The 22,650-nt window shown below is 44.4% G+C and overlaps 1 long non-coding RNA gene across 1 annotated transcript; it reads left to right on the forward strand.

Annotated features, from left to right (window-relative positions):
* The first annotated feature begins 2,385 nt into the window (after positions 1–2,385).
* LOC119087612 lies at positions 2,386–8,892 on the forward strand. Its single transcript, XR_005091092.1, has 2 exons — positions 2,386–3,129; positions 5,163–8,892. It is a non-coding gene; the product is annotated as an uncharacterized LOC119087612 (long non-coding RNA).
* Positions 8,893–22,650: the final 13,758 nt, after the last annotated feature.

Below are 22,650 nucleotides of genomic sequence, written 5' to 3' on the forward strand. Positions count from 1 at the left end.
GCTGGCTGAATAGTGGCACAAATGTTCAGCTCACTGAGAGGCAAACTCCCGGGGGAACTTAACCGGAACCACATGTAACTGTGAGTTTCAACACAGAACTGACACACCAGTGTACCATTTGATGCTAGAGCAGGTAACCTGAAAATGAACTCCACTTCAAGCTCTCATTCCACGGTTTTAATCAGATTTGGACCAAATTTGACCCCATGCAGAGTGTGGTGCCTTGGGTAGAGAGGTCAACTGTAAGTGATACAAGCCTGTCTGCCTGTCTGTGTCCAAACATTGCCACATGTAAACTGTGTTCCACAGTGGACAGCCAGCAACAGCCGCAGTGAGCCCAGGGGGAGGACAGGACACGGCTGGGCTCAGGACACAACAGTGTCCATTCCTTCACCTGCTGTGAAAGCCTGTCCTTCCACCAGGCACTCTAACTCCCCACATCTCCAAGAACACCCATGGGGTCCTCATGCTCATGAGTCATGTTACATGGGAGGCTATCTGAATGCAAAAACATACAACGTGACTCACTTTAAACATCCTCGTGCCAGAAGCTACACTTTCTATCTCCAAGGACAGAGGCAGGCTGACTAAGCCAAAGGTTTCACACTTTTCACAATCAATGGTAGACTCTTGCAACATTCTGAGAATTCATGGTGGTCCATGGCCATGAGTGGCCAGCGATCCTGAGTACTGGATGTCAGTCATTTTACATCCACCTTCCCTTCATGAGAAACCCTGGAAACTGGTGGTTGAGAGACTGCATTTCCATCACAGGGGAAGCATGGACTTGACTGAGATTCCAGTTCAGAGCAGGCTAACAGAACCAGCCCACCACTGCATGATCTGAAAGTGCTTGGGGACAGAGCTTGGCACAACTCTGTACAGCATCATCACCCACCCACACAGTTACCTGGGTGGAAGGTTGGCTGAGGATGGCACAAAGAAAAGCAGGTGCTCCCAGGAGTCTATCTTACAAGCTGGCCTGCTGCATCACCATCTATGGTGATTCCTGCACACAGTGTATAGTAATTCACTACTCATCTATGTACTTACATACTATTCACTCTAAAACCCAGGACCACAGGATTCCAGGCAAGCATTCAGCTAATAACCCAACTAAGCCAAGAGACGAATGGTGCCCAGAGGTCAAGTTAGGAAACAAGGTGTGTATGGTTACATTTGGAGCCAGATACAAGGGGCACTAGATGGCACCTTGCAGGCTGAGTGACAGCCATGAACCATCCGGCTGTAGAGAGTCGGAGGTGATGAGGCAGAGTGTGAAGTTCAGAGATTTGAGATAAGGAAACAAAATAGTCAACTGTGTTCCTCCTCTCAAGGCTGATGGTACACGTGGGAAAATGGAGGGCTGACAGGAGACACATGTGGATGATTCCCAGGGAAAGAACGGTCTATGAGAAATGCCTCTACGTAATTCCCCAAAGCTAGTGCTTCTGGGGATGCTTGCACAGCAGAGAACAAGATGGGCCGTGCTGGGAGAGGACTGAGGCCTGGATGTCCTTTGTGATTCTCAGAATGAGGTGAGGCCTCCCTCTGTGACCTCACAGGGTGAGTCCCTGTCCTAGTGACAGCAGTGGTCTTGGTCTGAGGGCAACACAGAGTCCAGCAAGGACAGCTGGCAGTCAAAGCAGGCCCAAGTGTCTCGGTAAGTTTGGGTTGTTTTCTGGGATGGACACTACCTGACATTCATCATGTGAGTGACTGACTCAGTGGGAGGCACTTCTACATTGGGGCTTTACATGGGGAGACTGAGACATAGTGAGGGACTTCAAATGTCCCTTACTTAGGATAGCTCATCCTAAGAAGAGCTAGAAACAGCAGGAATCAGGGTTCCCATAGCAGTGGGACTGGCCACTCAAGAACCCAGGGAGAGAAACTGCTGGACTCACCAGGGAGAGGAGCCTTGGAACAAAGCCACATCGATGTGTCTGGACCAGGACTCCAATCTCCAGCCTAGGTAAGGAAGGATGGAGGGTTCCTGTTTGCATGCCCAACAATGACCATCATTCATAGTGTGTCCAGGGATGGTAGAGGAAGTCTCTGGGGTGCTGACATCTGAGCTACCCTGGTGTAGCAATCTTTTCATTTGTACTCAGATAGCGGACAAATATGGGAACAAACTCAATGTCACTGTCACAGGAACACCATGGCTGCACTCTCCCCTCTAATTCTGTACTTACATACACATTTTCACTTGGTGTGTGTGTTATTGGTGTGTGCTCCTGTCTGCAGGTTCACATCCATGTGTGAAAGTGCTTGTAGATGATACTGAATAATGTCACATGTCTTCCTCTACCAACATATATGACAGAGGGTAAATTTATGCTCAGCCTTTGTTGATAAAATCACATCATCACATGTACTATAGCTTACTTGCTGGACAGGGTGCTCGGCACAATGTGGGAAAGCGTGGTCGCATCTCATGCTACACTCAGGCACATAGGCAAAAGCTGGAGAGAGGTGTGGTCAGGCCTCTGTTACCTCATAATAATAGCTCACTGCCATGGTAACGGCTGTGGTCTTCATGGGAGGGAGCACAGTATCTACTGGGGTGCGCTGTGGGGTTCAGACGGAACTGCAGGTGTGAAAGAAAGTTGAGGCTAAGTGGTGGGAGGAATCCACATAGGATTCTTGGGATGAAGGCCTAATTTAAACTCCTTATGCTACTCAGAGAAGCGGGGCTGATAAAGGGTGTGAGACACAATGTGGTCCTTGAAGTGACCGTTAGCAGGACCTCAGCTACAGCACTAGGAAAAGTTGTGGTAAGTATCAGCAGACATGCTCCAAGGACTAGCCAAACAAGGACTCAAGGAGATCACAGCCACTATTCACCAGAGAATGAGGTCACAGGATGACCCCAGTCTGTACTATGTGAAAAGACTTTAGGTTACAGACCAGGGCAGGATAAAGCTCTGTTGTTGTGCCCCAAGCCAGGGACAGCGGTCCTCTACGACAGCCATAGTGTGCAGGCACGTCAGTTCTTTTCTTCTACTAACCCCCACCTGTATTTGTCAGAAAAGGTGACAGCAGCTGAGGCAGAGTCAGCACCCATGTCAGGATCCAGTTTCCAAACTATGATGGGATGGAGCTCTGCTGTCACACTGTTCTCTGGTGAGTGACATTCTCAGAGGCCATTGACTACCATGGGAGAGCCAGTGTGGGAAATCTCATGACATTCTCAGAGGCCATTGACTACCATGGGAGAGCCAGTGTGGGAAATCTCATGACATTCTCAGAGGCCATTGACTACCATGGGAGAGCCAGTGTGGGAAATCTCATGACATTCTCAGAGGCCATTGATTACCATGGGAGAGCCAGTGTGGGAAATCTCATGACATTCTCAGAGGCCATTGACTACCATGGGAGAGCCAGTGTGGGAAATCTCATGACATTCTCAGAGGCCATTGACTACTATGGAGAGCCAGTGTGGGAAATCTCATGACATTCTCAGAGGCCATTGACTACCATGGGAGAGCCAGTGTGGGAAATCTCATGACATTCTCAGAGGCCATTGACTACCATGGGAGAGCCAGTGTGGGAAATCTCATGACATTCTCAGAGGCCATTGACTATGGGAGAGCCAGTGTGGGAAATCTCATGACATTCTCAGAGGCCATTGACTACTATGGGAGAGCCAGTGTGGGAAATCTCATGACATTCTCAGAGGCCATTGACTACTATGGGAGAGCCAGTGTGGGAAATCTCATGACATTCTCAGAGGCCATTGACTACCATGGGAGAGCCAGGTTGGGAAATTTCAGGACATTCTGCTTTCAGTGCCCTCCTCCTTCAAGCTGAATCGAATGGTGGTGAAGGGGCAGGTTGAAGGCCAAATTTATCAATCAGCTAGGTACCCAGGATCCTGCAGATGGCACACTCCAAGCCTCATGACAAGAGAAATCTGCTGATAAAAAACTCAGCAGAGCGCTGGGCGGTGGTGGCGCACACCTTTAATCCCAGCACTTGGGAGGTAGAGCCAGGCGGATCTCTGTGAGTTTGAAGCCAGCCTGGGCTACCAAGTGAGTTCCAGGAGAGGTGCAAAGCTACACAGAGAAACCCTGTCTCGAAAAACCAAAAAAAAAAAAAAAAAAAAAAAAAAAAAACCTCAGCAGAAATGATAGACCAAGATTTGAACTTTGCACTCTGGGACTGAGTATGACTTGTCCCCACTGGCCTTGCTCTTCCCAGGGGTGGTGATCCCTGCAGGGGAGGAAGATTGGCTGTGAGCTTGTTCCCAAGCAATGATCTTAAGGGAAGTCTTCAGGTACTTTCCCTAAGTACCAGTCCAAAAGACACCCATGGGCTTGGACAGCCTTTGAGATTTCCCAAAGAGAGTGAGGCCTGGCCTCTCTGAACTCACATAAGGGTCACTGCCATGATCATGGGTATGATCTAGTTCTGAGGGCAGTAGAGTCCATTATAGTGGACCAGATTTAAATACAGGAGAAGGTGGGCAGGGATCCATTTAGGGTAAGTGACTACAGAAAATTCTTTGGGTGAATGTGATCTCACATCTGTGCATATACATGTAGGGGGTATTATAGAAAAAGGGTGACTAAGTCACAATTCCATGTCACGGGTTTTTGATATACAAGACATATGTGGTCTTAAGAAGAGTTGCATTAGAAAGGAGCAGAGAGACACCTCACAGAGCATGACTATGCATGGCATGCAGGGAGAGGACACCATCCCCACACAGGAAAGAGGCCTTGTGAAGATCTGCACAGCCCCAGTGCCTTAGCAAGACATCTTCTAGATATATAAGGGACAAATCTCTGCTGTTTCCTTGAACTCCCTGTGATATTCCGTCATGGGATCTGACCACAGAATGGGATGAAAGACTGCATGACCCTTGTTGGCACTCTCTTAGCTCTCTCTGTTAGAAGCAATAACCTTCCCACATGAGCTCTTCAAGCCTCTCCACCTATAGGCAGAGTCAGATATATATCAGGAAAGACTTCCCAACCACCTTCTCTCGTACATATTTGATGTATTTGTATAATGTGTAATTTATTTCATTTGGACTGTGTGCTATGTGTTTCTGTGTTCCTAAAGGACAGATGTTCTGATTACATTTGACATGACAGAAAAGGACACCAAGTATTTTCCTCTGTCAATACCAACCTGTCTATTTTTATTTTCAGAAAAGCTGACCATTGACAAAGGCTAATGACAATGTAGCTTTGGACACACATGGACTCCACTGCTTGAAGCCTGAAGAGAAACAGGTACAGGATCCAATGAGGCAATGTACCAGGCTAAAATCTGGACACTAAAAAGCCAATATATACCTACCAAAAGTAGAGAAGGCCAAATATGGACCCTTAGGATCCTGAGCTAAAGTCTGAGATGAAAGCACCCAGGTATAGGCATAAACCTAAAGATGCAGGAACTCAAATAAGAGGCGTTTCCTGGTTTATACCATGGACCATTGTCCTGCCAAGGCCCAATGCAGAAGAGAAGTGTGACTGGGACAAATCCTGCAGAGAAAGAGGCCTGCACCCCCCCCAAAAAAAAGTATTGAGTGGGCTGAAAGTGGACCCTAATGAAGCCCAGACCCAAATCTAGAATAGACTGGGCCCTGGGCCAACCCCTGGCAATGAAAAGGGCAGGTCTATGGACAGATAATATATTGACATGGGTAAATTATTCAAATTATAGAGGCTCAGGCCAATCCAAGAAGAGGGGTGTGCCTAAGCCAAACTCTGATCCTGTAGAAGCCCGGGCCCAAAGCAAGAAGAGATGTGGGCCTGGGTCAGTCCCTGAACCTTAAGATACCTGGATCAAAAGAAAGACAGGCCTGGACAATCCAAAAAAGGGAAAGAGGCCCATATTAAAACATAAAAGGGATATGCCTGGGCCAAACCATAACCCAAAGAAGCCCAGGCCTAAAGCAAGAAGATATGGGCCTGGGCTAATACCTTACTTACCCTTTAGAAGCCCAGGCCCAAAGCAAGAGGAGATGTGGGCCTGGGCTAATACCTTACCCTTTAGAAGCCCAGGCCCAAAACAAGAAGAGATGTGGGCCTGGGCCAGTCCCTGAACCTTAAGAAGCCTGGGCCCAGAAAGAGATGATATAAGGGCCTGGGACAATCCCCAAAATAAAGAGGCCCAGGTTAAGCCACAAAAGGAGTATGCCTGAGCCAAACCCTATCCCCAAAGAAGCCTGGGCCCAAGGCAAGAAGAGATATGGGCCTGAGCTAAAACTTTATCCTTGAGAAGCCTGGGCCCAAATCAAGGAGAGATGTGGGCCTGGGCCAGTCCCTGAACCTTATGATGCCTGGGCCCAAAAAGAGATGATATATGGGCCTGGGACAATCCTAAATATGGAAGAGGCCCAGGTTAAACCACAAAAGGCGTATGTCTTGACCAAACCCTAACGCTGAAGAAGCCCCAGCCCAAAGCCAGAAGAGATATGAGCCTAGGCAAATAACTTACCCTTGAGAAGCCCGGGCCCAAATCAAGAAGAGTTGTGGGCCTGGGCCAGCACCTGAAATGACAGAGGCTAGGGAAACCACGAAAAGGAGTGAGGGTAACCAAATTCAACCCCTGACTCCCTGTACAATTACTAAAGTAAAATCATTCTGGATTAACTCCTCACCAAAGAGACCTGTGCCCAAACAAAGAGCAGTGTGCCCACACCAAATCTAAAGTGAAAAACATGTGGTTAGAGCATATACCATGAGGCTCTCTAATCCAAGGCCTTAGTTTCAATTGGTATAATACAACCAACCAGGTATTAATGCAGACATATGCCAGCTTGAACATTGATAACCTTGGACTCACCCACAATACTGCCTATATTAATGACTGATATGGACAACCTGAGTATCAAATATGTGCTTCTTACACAGAAACTTCATTCAATCCAGGCAACATCCTCAACACATGTGAGCAAGGATGATACCCTCACCATAATACGACAAGGGCTCACTAAATAGCTATCAGTGTAGACATGCAATACCTAAAACTGTGTTATGCTGCACCCTGTGGCTGTCTGACACAAGGACTTATCTTGACTTAGACTGATTGTTTCAGATAGAAGTATTTCTTGAATGTACCTCAGGCCACGGCCTGTAACCAAGAACCTTGGACTAATCATAGTTGGTCTTGTTCTGACTAACATTTGGACACATATTCTTCAAGATCCAGATCTTGATGGTAACCTGATGATTAATACAGGTGCAAGGACTTACACAGACCTCAAAGGAACCCAGCTGCTCCTTGAACCCCAAGAGCCTGGGCTAATATCATCATCAAGGGTGTGGATGCAATCCAGGACAAAATCCCACCACAAAGGAGTGATGCCTTAAAGGGACCAAACCTCACCTTAATGACCAAAGGAAATGGACATTTCCTTAGTCCTGACCTGGTCTGACCACCAGGCAGTACCTTCATGCTAGTTGATTTTGTAGGACATCAATGGAAGTTGGGAGCTGTTTGACCACCAAGAACCTTGGGTCAAATTCCAAGTGTCTTTGGGCCACACCCTCTCTTCTTCCAACCCAGGCTCCATTAACAATACAGGAGAGCCAGGACCAAATAACATCCTAGACTGTGTCCAAGCCACAAATGACCATCAACCAACATGGGCAGACCTTGTACTTAGGGGTGTGTGGGCCGCACCCTCATTTCAAGTCTGACTACATGCTATCTGGACTCCAAACAGACAAAACTATTGGTGGTTTAATCATTGAATTTCCATATATTGTCTTCGAGATGTGTAGACTACCCACACCTTTCACCCAGCTCAGGCAACCATGCTCAAATCAGGGAGTCAGGACTACCTCACAGCCTTCATGACCATCTGGGTCACATATGAATATCAAATAACATAGGCATACATTGGATAGAGGGTGTGTGGGCCGCACCCAGGAATCCCTGTGCCAAGGTTTTATTAAGACTACAACAGATCAAGGACAGCACTTTGATCTCAAGTGTGATCTAGTGCACACACGACTCCAGGAAGGTTGGACACATTTTAACACCATGGGGTGGTGGTCTGCAGAATGACATCATGGAAAAAGACCATGAAGTCACATCAATGGGATCCTGCCAGCCAATCAATGTCAGTGTGAGTTGGGGGCTAACTTACCACCATGAAGCCTGGGTCAAAATTAACTTTGAGGGTTGTGGACCTCACCTCTCTTCATCAAATTCAAGAAATAAACTTAACTAGGAGGACCCAGGACCACAAAACATGGCCTTCATGATGTCTGGGTCACACCAGAGAAGCAACCTGGGCAGACTTTGCCATGATGGGTGTGTGGGCCGCACCCAAGTGTCATTATTTGTCCAGGTACTATCTTGTCTACAAGAGACCCAGGACAAGATGATCTCATGTGTGACTTAGGCAACACCAAGACCTCACAGGCAATTGGAACCACCACAACAACCAGCATTAGTGGTCTGCTATGTGACATCAGCCTCATAAACTTCACAAGCCTCACAAGACTGTGGTCCAAACCCTCTTAGCCTGACATCCCAGGTTCCCTCCCCACTCCCTGTTGACCTTTGTCCTCAACCTGACCTGATTAGAAACATCAAGTAACCCATTGGGTTAAGAAGGTGATGGACCAGGAGTACAGACAACTTGAATGCTAATGAGTAATGGGAAATCTTGAAGGCCCTCCTCTGGAGGCATGTTTTTGGCTTGTTCACTGTCTAGAAGTAGTTACTGAGGATTCCTCAAACTCTCAACAGAGCCTACCTAAAGGAAGATGGAATTATATAGTGATTTCTACAAATCTCTGTCTTCATCTTCTGTATACAAAACAGTTCAGAAGCAGTGTAGTGTTATATTATTCTTTATTGTGCATTTCATGCCCTAGAATTGTATATATAGTATTCAATAAACATGAGGTTCATCTGCAACCATGGTTTATCCTGGAATGCTCTTTTTGGCCCTTTCCCTATACTTCTAACAGAAGATTTTCAGACTTTGGATTGAAGATTTAAAGACCAGGGTGTGACGGTCATTGACAAACAGCAAGTGTGGGTAGCTAGCACATCTCTTTCTCACCTGCTGTGTCCATGTAGACAACACATATCTGAATACTCAGACCTCATCCTGAAGATCACTGCACCCCTATCCATGCTTTATATCTTTAAGCTGGAGTCTCCCAAGGAAAACTAAAGAAAAGGTCCAAGTAGGCAGGAGTGCTTCTCTAGTCATGAAATCACTGTGATAAAATTTCCTGATGGGAGGGGCTGCTACCCACTCCCAGCTCCAAAATCAGATTAGCACCAATTTCTAGAGAGTTGCTGATGACGGGCTGCAAGGCAGAGAAGGAACAAAGATTCTGTGTGGGTCACAGGGCACCAAGAATCTGGAAAGTGTTTTCCAGTGAGACTCCACATGAGGATAAATGCACTCCCAGTGAAATCCCATACATGGACCCTAAACACAGTCAGGTCCAGATTCCTGTTAAAGGAACAGTGAAATGTGCTGTGCTCCTTCAGTTAGAGGAACTAGAGGCTGGCATGCTGCAACTCTAGACTTGTCCCTGATGATCTGGTGAAGTTTAGGTGGCATTCTTGTTGGCATGTTCACTATCCAGCCATATATACCTCTGCCTCCCTTCCAGTGGTCTTTGGTCAATGTACATTCTTCCCATTGCCCCAGGGACTTTGTAGGATTTCTGTGGAAAACATCCTATGACTTTCACTGTCTTGTCCATCAATGTCCCTTCCCTACTGTTGGACATCCATGGTCACAGGGCTCCTCCCTCCCATCCAGGTCAGATTCACTGTTTCCCACGCACACATCCTTTCCCTTCAAGATATGTTCAAGGTCCATCAGACCATATGACAAAATAAGGCCATGGATCTTACATTTCGCTGGCTCTTGCAGTAACTATCATGTGACATTCTAAGGAGGTCTGAACCTTCTGCTTCCACTCCTGGAAAGAAGCTAGAAGACTCTGAATGCAATACACTTGGGGCAGCATCAAAGGGAAGGTGTTTAAACATCAGTGAGTTAGAAATAGAACCACCCTTTCAGGGATGGCAGAATCTTTCCTAAGGATAAGTGGGTCACCTTAACCAAGGTTTTATATCATTGCTTGTTCATTCACCTTTGATGGATCAATTTGGGAATTCAAAAATGGTGAGAAAGACCATCAGGGGTCCTTGGTGACTGTATATATTGGTCGTACCACTAAACATGTGTATTTTAAGTATAGGCTCAAAGTTAACACAAAAGTGCACCTGGCTAAACCGTGAAATCAAAGAAACCTGGATGAAACCTAAATGAGAGAACCCCAGGACAAAGGCTGATAGGAAAAAGAACTGTCAAAATATGAACCCATAGCAGACAAGGACACACTCTAAATCTCAGGAGTCAGGGATCAAACTCTGTCTCCATAATCCCCAAACAAACCAAGTCCCCATAAGAGACAACATTGTATCCTGAAACCAAAAACCCCCAAGCCAAACGCTCAAACACAAAGACCCTGGCATAAGAAAACTCTTTTGGATTGCTGGGATGGGAGTTTAGGAGACTCCCAAAACAAAATAAGGTAATGCTGCTTCCCTTGGTCACTTCCCAGAAACTGAAGGCAAGGCCCTATTTCTGAAAATGCCGATGTCTTGGGACATGGGACTCTAGATAATTTGGAATGATGTCCCACTAAAACCTCCATGAGGACAAGCTTTCTTAATCCTGCCAGGTGCTATGGTAACTGCCAAGGACCAGAAGCATTCAACACAAAATGACCCACATGGCAGTGTGTCCCAAAGGGTGCAGCACTGGCACCCATGTATGACAGATTCTTGTCTGTATGATAGGACTTAAATTAAGGCTTGTTCAACAGGAGGGATATACTTCCCGCTACAGAAATCCTAGCCAATTACCCATGGCTACTTCGGTCATGGATCTTATGGCAGAACCTATTATTGTCACTCTACTAAACCACTGTAATTCCTGACTGTATTCTCCATATTTATCCAAATAGTCACAGGGTGAGTGTCTCCTAGAAATAGTATGGAACATGGACCCAAGAAACCACAACAATATGGCTGCCTAAAGGAGACCTACACAAGGACAAATCCATTGGATATGTTAATGTGGATGGGGGAAACCTCATGGGGACTCATCCTAAGACCAAGAGCTACAGGCAGCTAAGCACTCCTGAGAGAGGAATAATTGGTCTTTCCAGGAGACGAGGAGCCCCATAATAGACTAGCCAATACCTAGTGCGCAGACCTGAAAACATACACATACAAGCATTACTGAGCAGACTCAGCACATTGCTGGCATACATTTATGCAATTTTTGATTGAGAAATATCAATTATAAATAAAAAGAGGCCATGAGTTTGAGAGGGAGTGAAAGAATTAAAATGGTAAGAGAGAAAAGGAGTAATAAAATGGTGTGATTTTATTTTCATTTAAAAATGGTAAAATAAAATTTTTAGAATTATTTAATGGAAATCTTAGGCTGGGTTTAAGACTCAATATTATAATGTTTATGCAATGACACATATTTCATGTATCCCTGTTTTAGTTGGGCACTTCTGCCTGCCCCCTAGATCTCTCTTCTCACAAGGAGTCACAATCACAGACATTACAGCATCATGTTGGACATGTCCATGGTGACATGGAGTCCATATCTTGAACCTTTAAATCAGCTGACATCCCAGGGTATAATGCTCTGTCCTGTCTTACAACCCCGTTCCACCCACACGTTTCCCAAGCCCTGTCTCTCATATTAAATCCGTCCCTACTGTGCTGCCCTCATCTGGAAGGAGAGAAACACAGAAGAGAGGATGGTAAGCATGCTCACTTCTCACCGGAGCAGCAGAACCCTGGTCGGCCTTTTGTTTCAGATTTATACAGGTACCTGAGAGTGTCAGACCCCAGAAAGTCAACAACTATCCTATGAATATGTTTTGTAAAATTTCCTATTTATATTTAGATATACACACAACTATTTTCCCACAACTCAAATGCACATACAGTGCTTTTGTGTTATCTACATACTTAATAAAGCATTTTCCACTTTTTATGCAAATCATGTGGATACTTGGTCCACATCAGAAAGCAAGCTTTGGAGATGTATGTAATTCACTGTGTCTCCTTTCATTGGTGAAATGATCTGACTAGATCAAAATGCCTGTATTATTGCACCTTATGTGCCAACTGGGACCTGGAATGCTCAAACAACAGCAGACTTAACATGTTGTTTTCAATATTTGTCACATATAGCTGTTCAATCGATCAGTATTTTGTCCATTTGTAATATCTGGTTTGGTTTTTGAGACCAGGTTTTGGTACACAGGCCATCCTGGCCTTCAACTCACATTGCTCCTCTTGTCTCTGTCTGTCAAGTGATGAGATTCAGGGACCACCACGCCTGGCTCCATTCCTGACATCTGCAATAAGAGCCACATCTATAGACGGGAGCACACTGACATGCAAGGCATGCGTCCTTGACACCACACCTCAATGTTCTGCATTGACAGGGAGGATCAAGAACAAACAGAATGTGCATCAGAAACCAAGGACGCCTGCCTGCCTCCCAAAAGGTTACACTGATGAGTGTTACTTGTGTTGGACACTAAAGAAGTGAGAGGTCAAACAGCAAGAATACTCAATACAATTTCATTTAAAAGTTAATTCAAATTAATAGCTTATAAGTCTCCATCTTACACATGGAATAGCTCCAAAAAGCACTCTTTAGAATGGACTCCTGACAGGGAATCGGGTAGGCAAACTACAGATCTTCATCTCTCCCTGTGTTCCTCCAGACCCAATATCTCAGTCTCATCCCCACAGCTCTGCTACAAAACACGTGCTTCCCTTTTTCCCTGTCCCATGCCCTCATCTACTCTGCTTCTCACAGCTCTCTCCTCTCACCTGATTTCCCCCACTTGTTTCTTTATCCCAGCCCCAACTTCAGCAGGTAACCCTGACAACCCATAGGCCACTCCTCCTGGAGAAGCAGAGAGGCTGACAGCAGATTTTCTCCTCTCCTCCTGCTCTTCCTGTCCCAATCTCCAAGTCTCTTTTTAGAATCTATATCAGAACACCTGCTTTGGGTTCCCTTCCCTCTCTGACCCCACCCACATTGGATCACCAAGATCTCCATCTCCCTTCCCCCAACACATCCCACTATCCCAGTCTCCGACACCAGCAGGCATTCCCTATGAACACACCTGCTGAGCAGGCCAGGGAAACAGGTAAGCTGACGGAAGACCTGCACCTCTCCCCACTCTCCTCCAAACCAAAAACCCCAGTTTCATCTCCATCACAGGAACAGAACACCTGCTGCAACCTTCCTTCCCCCTTTGCCCTTCCCCTCCTAAGCTCCCTCTCCCCACTTATGCTTTGCCCCAGCCCCAACTCCATGAGGACCCTCCTGCTAACCCACAGACCACTCCTGTCATGGAAGCAGGTGGGCTGTTTGTAGATCTTCCCTTCCCCTCTGCTTCTCTAGATCCAATCCCCCAGTCTCAGACCCAGGGCTATAGCAGACCCTCTGGGGTGACCTCTCTTCATTGTCTACCCCTCCCACTCCAAGGATATGGAAATAAGCATAATAAACAGAAACAAAATAAGCAAGCCCTGGTTGGACACTCTGCTCTTCTCACTCCTGTGAACCGCTTCAATCCCTAGCCTATCCCCATTCCAAAGTGTCAGCTCCCAATACCAAGAAACACATTTTACCTGGAATCCTCGGCGGCCACAATTATCAGATAAGAAGAAATTGTCCTAGTAGTCAACATTCAGCCATCACACTCTCCAAACATCCAGAGAGAAAAAAGAAACCATAAAACAACCACCCAACAAAGACAAATTCAGAAATCAACTCCTAGATCTACAATCATCCCAATCCCAGATGCCTATATGCAGCATAAAAATACAATCAAGACATCCAGGGCAACATGTCCCCACTGGAGCCCAGCTAGCATACCACAATAGGTCCAGAATATTCCAATATAGCAGGAGCACAAGAAAAATTCCTTAAGCCATTTATATGATAATGGTGGAGTACTTAAAGAATTTAATAAATCCTTTCAAGAAATTCAGGAAAATTCAAAGAGTTCAAGGATATGAATAAATACCTCAAAAAATCCAGGAAAAAACAATGTGAGGAAATGAATAAATCCTTAAAGAAATCCAGTAGAATACAAACAGTAGAAGGAAATAAAACTGTTCAAGACCTAGAAATGGAAATAGAAGGAAACTGAGGGAATTGTGGAGATATAAAAATTTTGAAATGTAAACAGGAACTACAGATATAAGCCTCACCAACAGAATACAAGAGATGGGAGATAAAATCTCAGGCATTGAAGGTTTAATAGAAGAAATGGACATAGACAACATTAAATATAAAAACCTGCTGACACAGAACATCCAGGAAAGCTGGGACATTATGAAAAGGCAAAACCTAAGAATAATGGGAATAGAGGAAGGAGAAGAATACCAGCTCAGGGCCAGAAAATATTTTCAACAAAATCATATATTTTCCTAACCTAAAGAAGGAAATGCCTATAAAGGTACAAGAAACATACAGAACACCAAGCAGATTGGACCAGAAAAGAAAGTCCCTCAGCATATAATAAAACACTAATCATGGAGAACAAATAATTTTAAAAGCTGAAAGGAGAAAAGAGCAAGTAACTTATTAAGGCAGACCTATTAGAATTGTATCTGACTTCACAATGGAGACTCTGAAACCAGAAGGACCTGAACAGATGTGCTGCAGACTCTAAAACATCCCAGATGACAGCCCAGAATATTATACCTAGCAAAACTTCAGTCATCATAGATGGAGAAAATAAACTTCCATGGTAAAGACTACCTTATATATCTATCTACAAATCCAGTCCTACAGAAGGTGCTAGAAGGGAAACTCCAACCTAAGGAGGTTCTGTGGGGGGGGGGGGGAGCTCAGAACACCTTGACCACACTACTGCCATGACAGGCTGAGAAGCTCAGACACAGCTTCTGTGACCGGCTTACTGGCAGGCAGCACCCAGATCCAGGAGAAGCCAGGAGCTGACCACACCCAGGGAGGGCCTGCATCTAAGGGGGAGTAGCTGGCATTCCAAACACTCCCTGTACTCCTAGACAAATGTCAGCCAATCAGGGTCCTGAGCCCTGGAAATCCCCTCATCCAACCTCTGCTATGATAAAAACCCTTCCCCACCTGGCCTTAGGGCTCTCTGCTCTCACCACTGTGTTGGACAGAGAGACCAAGTTCTGGGCTTCAAATAAAGGCTCGTAGCTTTTACCTATGGGATTCGGTCTCTGTGGTGGTCTTTTGGGGATCCCTGCGATCTGCGTATTACAGTTCACCATACCCAAGAAAACACAGGGAATTAATAATCTCAGACCAACACAATCAAAAGAAAGGAAGCACACACACATCCACACACACCACCAGGACCACCAACAAGTAATAGAATCAATGATCATTGTCACTGATAACTCTCAATATCAATGGACTCAATTCCCCAATAAATAGACACAGGCTAACAGAATGGATGTGAAAACAGGATCCATCCTTCTGCTACATTTAAGGAACACACCTCATATCAAGAATCAACATTACCTCAAGGTGAAAAGTTGGAAAAAAAATATTCCAAGCAAATGGACCTAATGTAGCCATTTTAATATCTTTTTTATTAATTTTAAAATTTATTTTACATACCAACCACAATTTTCCCTCTCTCCTCTCTTGCCGGTCCCTCTTTCCAGCTCCTTTCTACCCCCACATCCACTCCTCAGAAAGGGTAAGGTCTCCCATGGCAGTCAACAAAGCAAAGCATATCAAGTTGAGGCAGGACCAAGTTCCTCCCCCCTGTTTCAAGGCTGAGCAAGGCATCCCACCATAGGGAATAGGCTCCAACAAGCCAGCTCATATGCCAGAGACAGATCCTGGTCCCATTGCGAGGTGCCCCACAAACAGACCAAGCTACACAACTGTCACCCACCTACAGAGGGCCTAGGTCAGTCTCATGCAGCTCCCTAGCTGTTGGTCTGGAGTCCATGTACTCTCAGGAGCTCTGGTCTTCTGTCTGTGTGGGTTTCCCCATCATGATCTTGATGCCCCCTCCCCTTGCTCATATAATCTGTCCTCTTTCTCTTAACTGTACCCCTAGAGCTCAGCCCAGTGCTTGGCTGTGGATCTCTGCATCTGCTTTAATTTTAATATCTAACAAAACAGACTTTAAAACTAATCAAAAGAGATAGAGAAAGACATTACATACTCATGAAAGGAAAAATTCAACCAAGATGACATTCCTGTTCTTAAAACCTATTCATGCCCCAAACAAAAGGGCACCCACATTTGTATAAGAAATATACTATTTAATCACACACTGAACCTCACAAACTCACAGTGGGATACTTTAATACCCCAACTCTCAACCAATGGACATGCCATCCACACAAAGACTAAACAGAGGAATCCTGGAGCTATCAGAAGTTATAAAACAAATAGACCGAATAGATATTTTTAGAACATTTTAACCAAACACAAAAGAATACACCTTCTTCTCTGCACCTAACAGAACTTTCTCCAATATTGACCCTATACTCAAATACAAAGCACATCTCAACAGATACAAGAAAATTAAAATAACTCCCTGCATCCTATCAGAACATCATGGATAAACCTAGATAACATCAACAACAGAAAGCTCACAAAGTCATGGAAAACAAACAGCTCTCTACTGAATGAAAATGGGTTGAGACAGAAATAAAGACTTCCTAGAATCCAAGGAAAAGGAATACACAACATAGTCAGACATATGGGACACAATGGAAGTGATCATGAAAGGAAAGTTCACGGCACTAAGTGCCTACATGAAAAAAAAACTGGAGTGGTCCCATACTAGCAACTGAACAACACAGCTGAGAACTCTAGAACAAGAAAAAGTAATCACATCCAAGAGGAGTAGACATCAAGAAATAATCAAACTCAGGGCTGAAATCAATGAAACAGAAACAAAGAGAACTAATACAAGAGTCAATGAAACAAAGAGTCAATTTGTTGAGCAAATCAACAAGATAGGCAGACCCTTATGCAAATGAACTAAAAGTCAGAAAATATCCAAGTGAACAAAATCAGAAAAGCAGGCACTGAGGAAATCCAAAGAATCATTAAGCCATATTTCAATAACCTATACTCCACAAAATTGAAAAAAACTCAAAGAAGTGAAAAATTTTCTTGATAGGTACCACCTTACTAAAGTTAAATCAAGACCAGACAAACAATTTAAACAGACCTATAACCCCTAGTGAAACAGAAGCAGACATTAAAATTTCCCAAACAAAAAGGGCCGATGGTTTTGGGGAAAATTCTACCAAACTTTCAAGGAAGAATTAATGCCAATACTCCTCAAACTGTTTCATAAAATAGAAACAGAAGGAGCATTGTCCAATTCACCTTATGATGCTAAAGTTACCCTGATAACCAAACAACATAAAGATCTAACAAAGAAAGAGAATTACAGACCACTTTTCCTCCTGAACATTGATGCAAAAATACTCACAAATGGAATCGAAAAACACATTCAAAAGATCATCCATAATTGATCAAATAGGCTTCATCCTAGAGATGCAGGGATAGTTCAGCATATGAAAATCTGTCGGTGTAATCCACCATATAAACAAACTGAAAGAAAAAAAACCACATGATCATATCATTAAATGCTGAAAAAGTCTTTGACAAAATCCAATACCCCTTCATGATAAAGATTCTTGGTGAGATCAGGGATATAAGAACATACCTAAAATAATAAAGACAATATACAGCAAGCCAATAGTCAATATCAAATTCAATGGAGAAAAATTCAAAACAATTCCACTGAAATCAGGAACAACCCAAGGCTGTTCTCTCTCTCCATATCTATTTAATATAGTGATTGAAATCTTAGAGCAATAAGACAACTGAAGGAGACCTAGGGGATACAAATAGAAAAAGTAAAAGTCGAAATATCTTTATATGCAAATATTATGATAGTATACATAAGTGACCCTAAAAATTCCACTGGGGAACTCCTACAGCTGATAAACACCCCCAGCAAAGTGGTTGGATACAAGATTAATTCATTAAAATCAGTAGCCCCCTTATATACAAATGACAAATGGGCTGAGAAACAAATTGGGGAAACACCACTCTTCATGATAGCCACAACTATATAAATATCTTGGGGTAACTCTAGTCAAACAGTGAAAGACCTGTATGACAAGAACTTCAAGTCTTTGAAGAAGGAAATTGAAGAAGATATCAGAAGATAGCAAGATTTTCCATGCTCATGGATCGATGGGATTAACAGTAAAAATGGCCATCTTATCCAAAGCAATCTACAGATGCAATGCAATCCCATTAAAATCCCCACACAATTCTTTACAGGCCTTAAAAGAATAGTACTCAATTTCATGTGGAATAACAAAACCAAAAAATAGCTAAAAAAAAAAATTGTACAATAAAAGAATTTCCAGAGGTATCACCATCCCTAATTTCAAGCTATACTACAGAGGTATAGTAATGAAAACAGCATGGTATTGGCATAAAAACAGACAGGTGGATCAATGGAATTGAATTGAAGAGCCAGATGTAAATTCCCATGTACCTGATTTTTGACAAAGAAGCTAAAATTATAGAATGGGGGGGGGGGGAGCATCTTCAACAAATGGCACTGGCATAAATGGATGTTGACAAGTAGAACTATGCAAATAGATCCATATCTATCACCTTGCACAAAACAGAAGACACTTATATTTCAATCCTCCCTGACCTCTGGATCTTAAAATCTTTACACATCCTCTTGTAGAAACATCTCTGAGACTTAGATGGAGGTGTACTATAAATCTCACATATATGCCTGAGAACTCCACAGACACTATCTACATTTTGACTGTTTCCAATGTTAACACAGCTCTCTGGGATAAGAAACTCCTCTGATGAGGTCTGAGAGCTCACCAACCTCTGAGTGCAGAGAGGGAAATTCAGAGGGCAGTTGGGTGTGACCACGGACCACAGTAATTGTGATAAAGTCACCCTGGGGACCTGTGAGTTTGCCAGCCACTGCTCTTCTCCAGATGTACAGAGGGGGGCATGGTTTTCCTCTTGTGACTCGGATCTGAATTCCAGGCAGAGAGTGCTTTGTCACTGTGGTGGTTGTAGTGAGAATGACCACAGAGGCTCATGTGCTTGGAGACTGAGGCCCCAGCTGGGGCAGCTATTTGCAGGTGTTAAAAAGTGTGGCACTGTAGGAAGAGGTGCCTCACTAGAGGGAGGCTGTGAGGTTTCCCTCTGCTCCACTGTTGTCTCACACTCTGAGCTCTCAACTGCTGCTCCAGCACCATGCCTGCCAGTCTGCTGCCCTGATCTCTACCATGGTGGCCCTGGACTCATCGTCTGAATCTGTAAGCCCCAATAAACTCCTCCTTCTGCAAGTTTCCCCGGTCCCGGTGTCTCTTCCCAGCCAAAGCACCGTGACTAAGACAGTCCCTTCCCATGACATGCACGCCACTATCGCACCAATGGTGTACCTTGCCACGCTGGTTGTCATTTATAGTCCACAGGTACACAGGGAAGAGACTGCTAGTGGACCCCTCCAGCCACCTGTACAACATATTTCTGCACTATAAAAGCCAGTCATCATGGAAAAACATCTCTTCAGGACTGTTTACTGCTCTTGAGGTGGTGGGACCTGGGATAATGGAGCCTATAAATGAGGCAGACTAAAAGTCTCATGCAGTAGTCAAGGTTATTTACTGCATCAGAGAGTTTATGCTCTGAAAGTTAAGAAGAGTCACGTGAGTGAAGTTTCCAATCACAAGAACAAGTCACATGTGGCAGACAAGCCACATTGGGCGAAAACATTTTTCCATAGAGGCACAGAATCAAGTAACAATGGACACCTTTGTAAATATTCTGCATTAAACTCACTCCTATCCACCACACCTGGGTGGAACACAAGAGAATAAGCCAAGAACAATTCTGCAGTTTTGAAGAAACTGAGTCACAGGACTCTTGCCTTGGTTACTTGGAGTTTTCTCACAAACACTCAGAAATCTCATCAAAGGACTCCATTCCTGGACAGTGTTCTGACATCTCCCCTTGATTATTTTTTAAATGCAGGATATCCAGAGTGGTGTGGATTTGAAATGTTATAGATAGATTTGTCATTTGATGTATGAGTATCCTATACGTAAGCAAATTATAAAGAGAGTGAACAATATTAGAACAGTATACGCATTGTGAATAATGGCTGTGTGGCTGTGTGGCTGTGTGGCTGTGTGGCTGTGTGGCTGGGTGGCTGGGTGGCTGGCCCCTGGCATCCTCTTCTCCTTCTCCTTTTCTCACTCCTTTCTCTCCTCTCTTTTTTTCTATAGCCTAGATTTCTTCTCCTATTTATTGTCTCTGCCTGGTAGCCCCATATATCCCTCTCTTGCCTAGCTATTGACCATTCAGCTCTTTATTATACCATGAGGTGTTTTATACAAGCAAAGTAACACAGTTTCACAGACTTAAACAAATGCAACATAAAAGAATGTAACACATCTTTGCCTCATTAAACAAATATTCCATAGCATAGAGGAATGTAACACATCTTAAAATAATATTCCACAACTGTCAAGAGCAATGGCTATAGTCTGTATTGTTTTAGGGGTCTCTGGATACCCTGGACCGATAACGTGAGGGAAGGTGTCCCACATCTCCCACTTGATCAATGTCTTCTTGCCATGTGAGTCCGGAAGGCTAAACTAAATCACACAGAGTTAGAAACTTTCCTTTCTCTCTGGAACTGGAGGGTCTGCCTCCCCTGCAGAATTCTCCTGCTATACATGGTGGCCATCTCTTCCATTGCTCTCCCATTTCAAGACGTAACTATGACTGTCCACAATCTCCACTGTCTCTCTCCAAATAACCTCATTCTGAAGGATAATTTCCTGTCTGCTCCTGTCTACAAACCTGCCATTCTTCTCCTGCTGTCAGTGACCCTCTCACAGGCCTTGGAGGTGTCTATTTCCAGGCTGTTCCCACAGATCCTGCCCACATTTCCCACTGTGACCCTGGATTTGATGATTATTAACTACATACCTCGGAAGAATTTCTTTCATTTTGTTGCAGCTTAGATCACATTGAAAGGGTGTTATGAAGATTTTATCCAGTAATTTTCTTTTGAAGATGAGAAAGTTTCAAAATACCCAGTCTGGATTTACAGTGGAAATTGGCCGCTCCTGTTTTAATCCACATTTGATACCCTGATGGCTAATGAGGCTGCCCTAAGCCATCTTCTGCTAAGGGCTTCTCCTCCTCCATTTGTTTGGAAGTAAATTTCCTTGAGTTTTTCATGCCCTTTGCTGTCTACATGGGAAATCGCCATCTGCTCCACAATCACATAGGTTCTGGAAGCACTCAGCGAGTCTGGGGCTTTTGTAAACCTTCATGGCCTAGAGCTCTTCATTTGAGTGTCATGTGCAGGGGAGCTGGAAGGCCAAATCCTGGACATAAGCAGAGTTCATTTAGTGTCATGTGCGGGGGAACTGGAAGGCCAAGTCCTGGACCTATGCAGAGTGGGGAATGAGAATGGAAACCCAATAGTAACAGCTTGGCAGATAAAGGGGCTTCTGTACCGCAGGAACCTCAAGTGTTTGTTTTGGCTAAAGAGGTAGGGAAGATGCAGAGAGAAGCAGCCATTCAAGGTGCATTTAGGAGACTTAGTGATGCAGTGGATGAGGTAAAAAGTGCTTTGCAAACACATCAGGATATTTGAAAATAAAGTCTGGGGTGTAGAAACTCAAGGCAGTAGCAAAGGGAAAGAAAGTGGAAGTGGTACCGTGGAATTCCAGGCTGGAGGAACTCAGTGAGATGCAGGAGGTCAGTACCGGGAGAAGCATCTCTGATCTTTTATGGCCTTCCTCTGTATTGACAAACACTTGAAATGGGCATGGATTGACAGAGAGCAGTGGCCCTTGGGTAATGCAATTAAAGCCTGCTGAAGAAAATAGACGGAAGTCAGAGCAGCCTGGATGCACAGCAGCAGCCTGTCGTGGAGGCGCTGGTTCCTGCCCCATGAGCCCCTGATCAACAGATGTGGTGCTCTAAAGAGCAGAGTGGAGGAAGACACCTCAGGTGCTTTGGACGTGAAACAGCTGCCTTCAGGCTTAGGCCTACTCCAGACAAGCCTTGACCTGTCTGGGCTGGGACTGGCTCAGCTCAGACAGTGGAAATCCTGAGATCTAGACCCGGAAACTTCAGTCACCCTGTGGTTTTTAAAACAAAACTATTGCTAGAGTCTTTTATTTGTTTGTTTGATTTTGTTTATTGTTTAGCTTTTTTTTTTTTTTTTTTTTTTTTTTTTTTTTTTTTTTTTTTTTTTTTGGAGGGTGGTCTTTTAGAGAGGCAGGCAGCAAATGAAATCTCCTAAATGGAAAGATAAATGCCCAAGAACAGTTATGAAAAGTACCGGGTTAGGGTCCTAGTCTGAATAAAAAGTAGAAAAGGAACTGAAGAACAGCTTCCATCCCTCTGCCTTCCCTCTGCAGACACAATGTCATCACCCTCGCCCAGCTCCTGTTACCATGATGTCCCAGTCATCATGGTTGCCCTCAGACATGGACTAGCACAGACCTTCCTTCCTTAAGTTGCTCATCAGGTGGTCTGTG

Source organism: Peromyscus leucopus, chromosome 3, assembly GCF_004664715.2.
Source record: "Peromyscus leucopus breed LL Stock chromosome 3, UCI_PerLeu_2.1, whole genome shotgun sequence".
NCBI lineage: Eukaryota > Metazoa > Chordata > Mammalia > Rodentia > Cricetidae > Peromyscus > Peromyscus leucopus.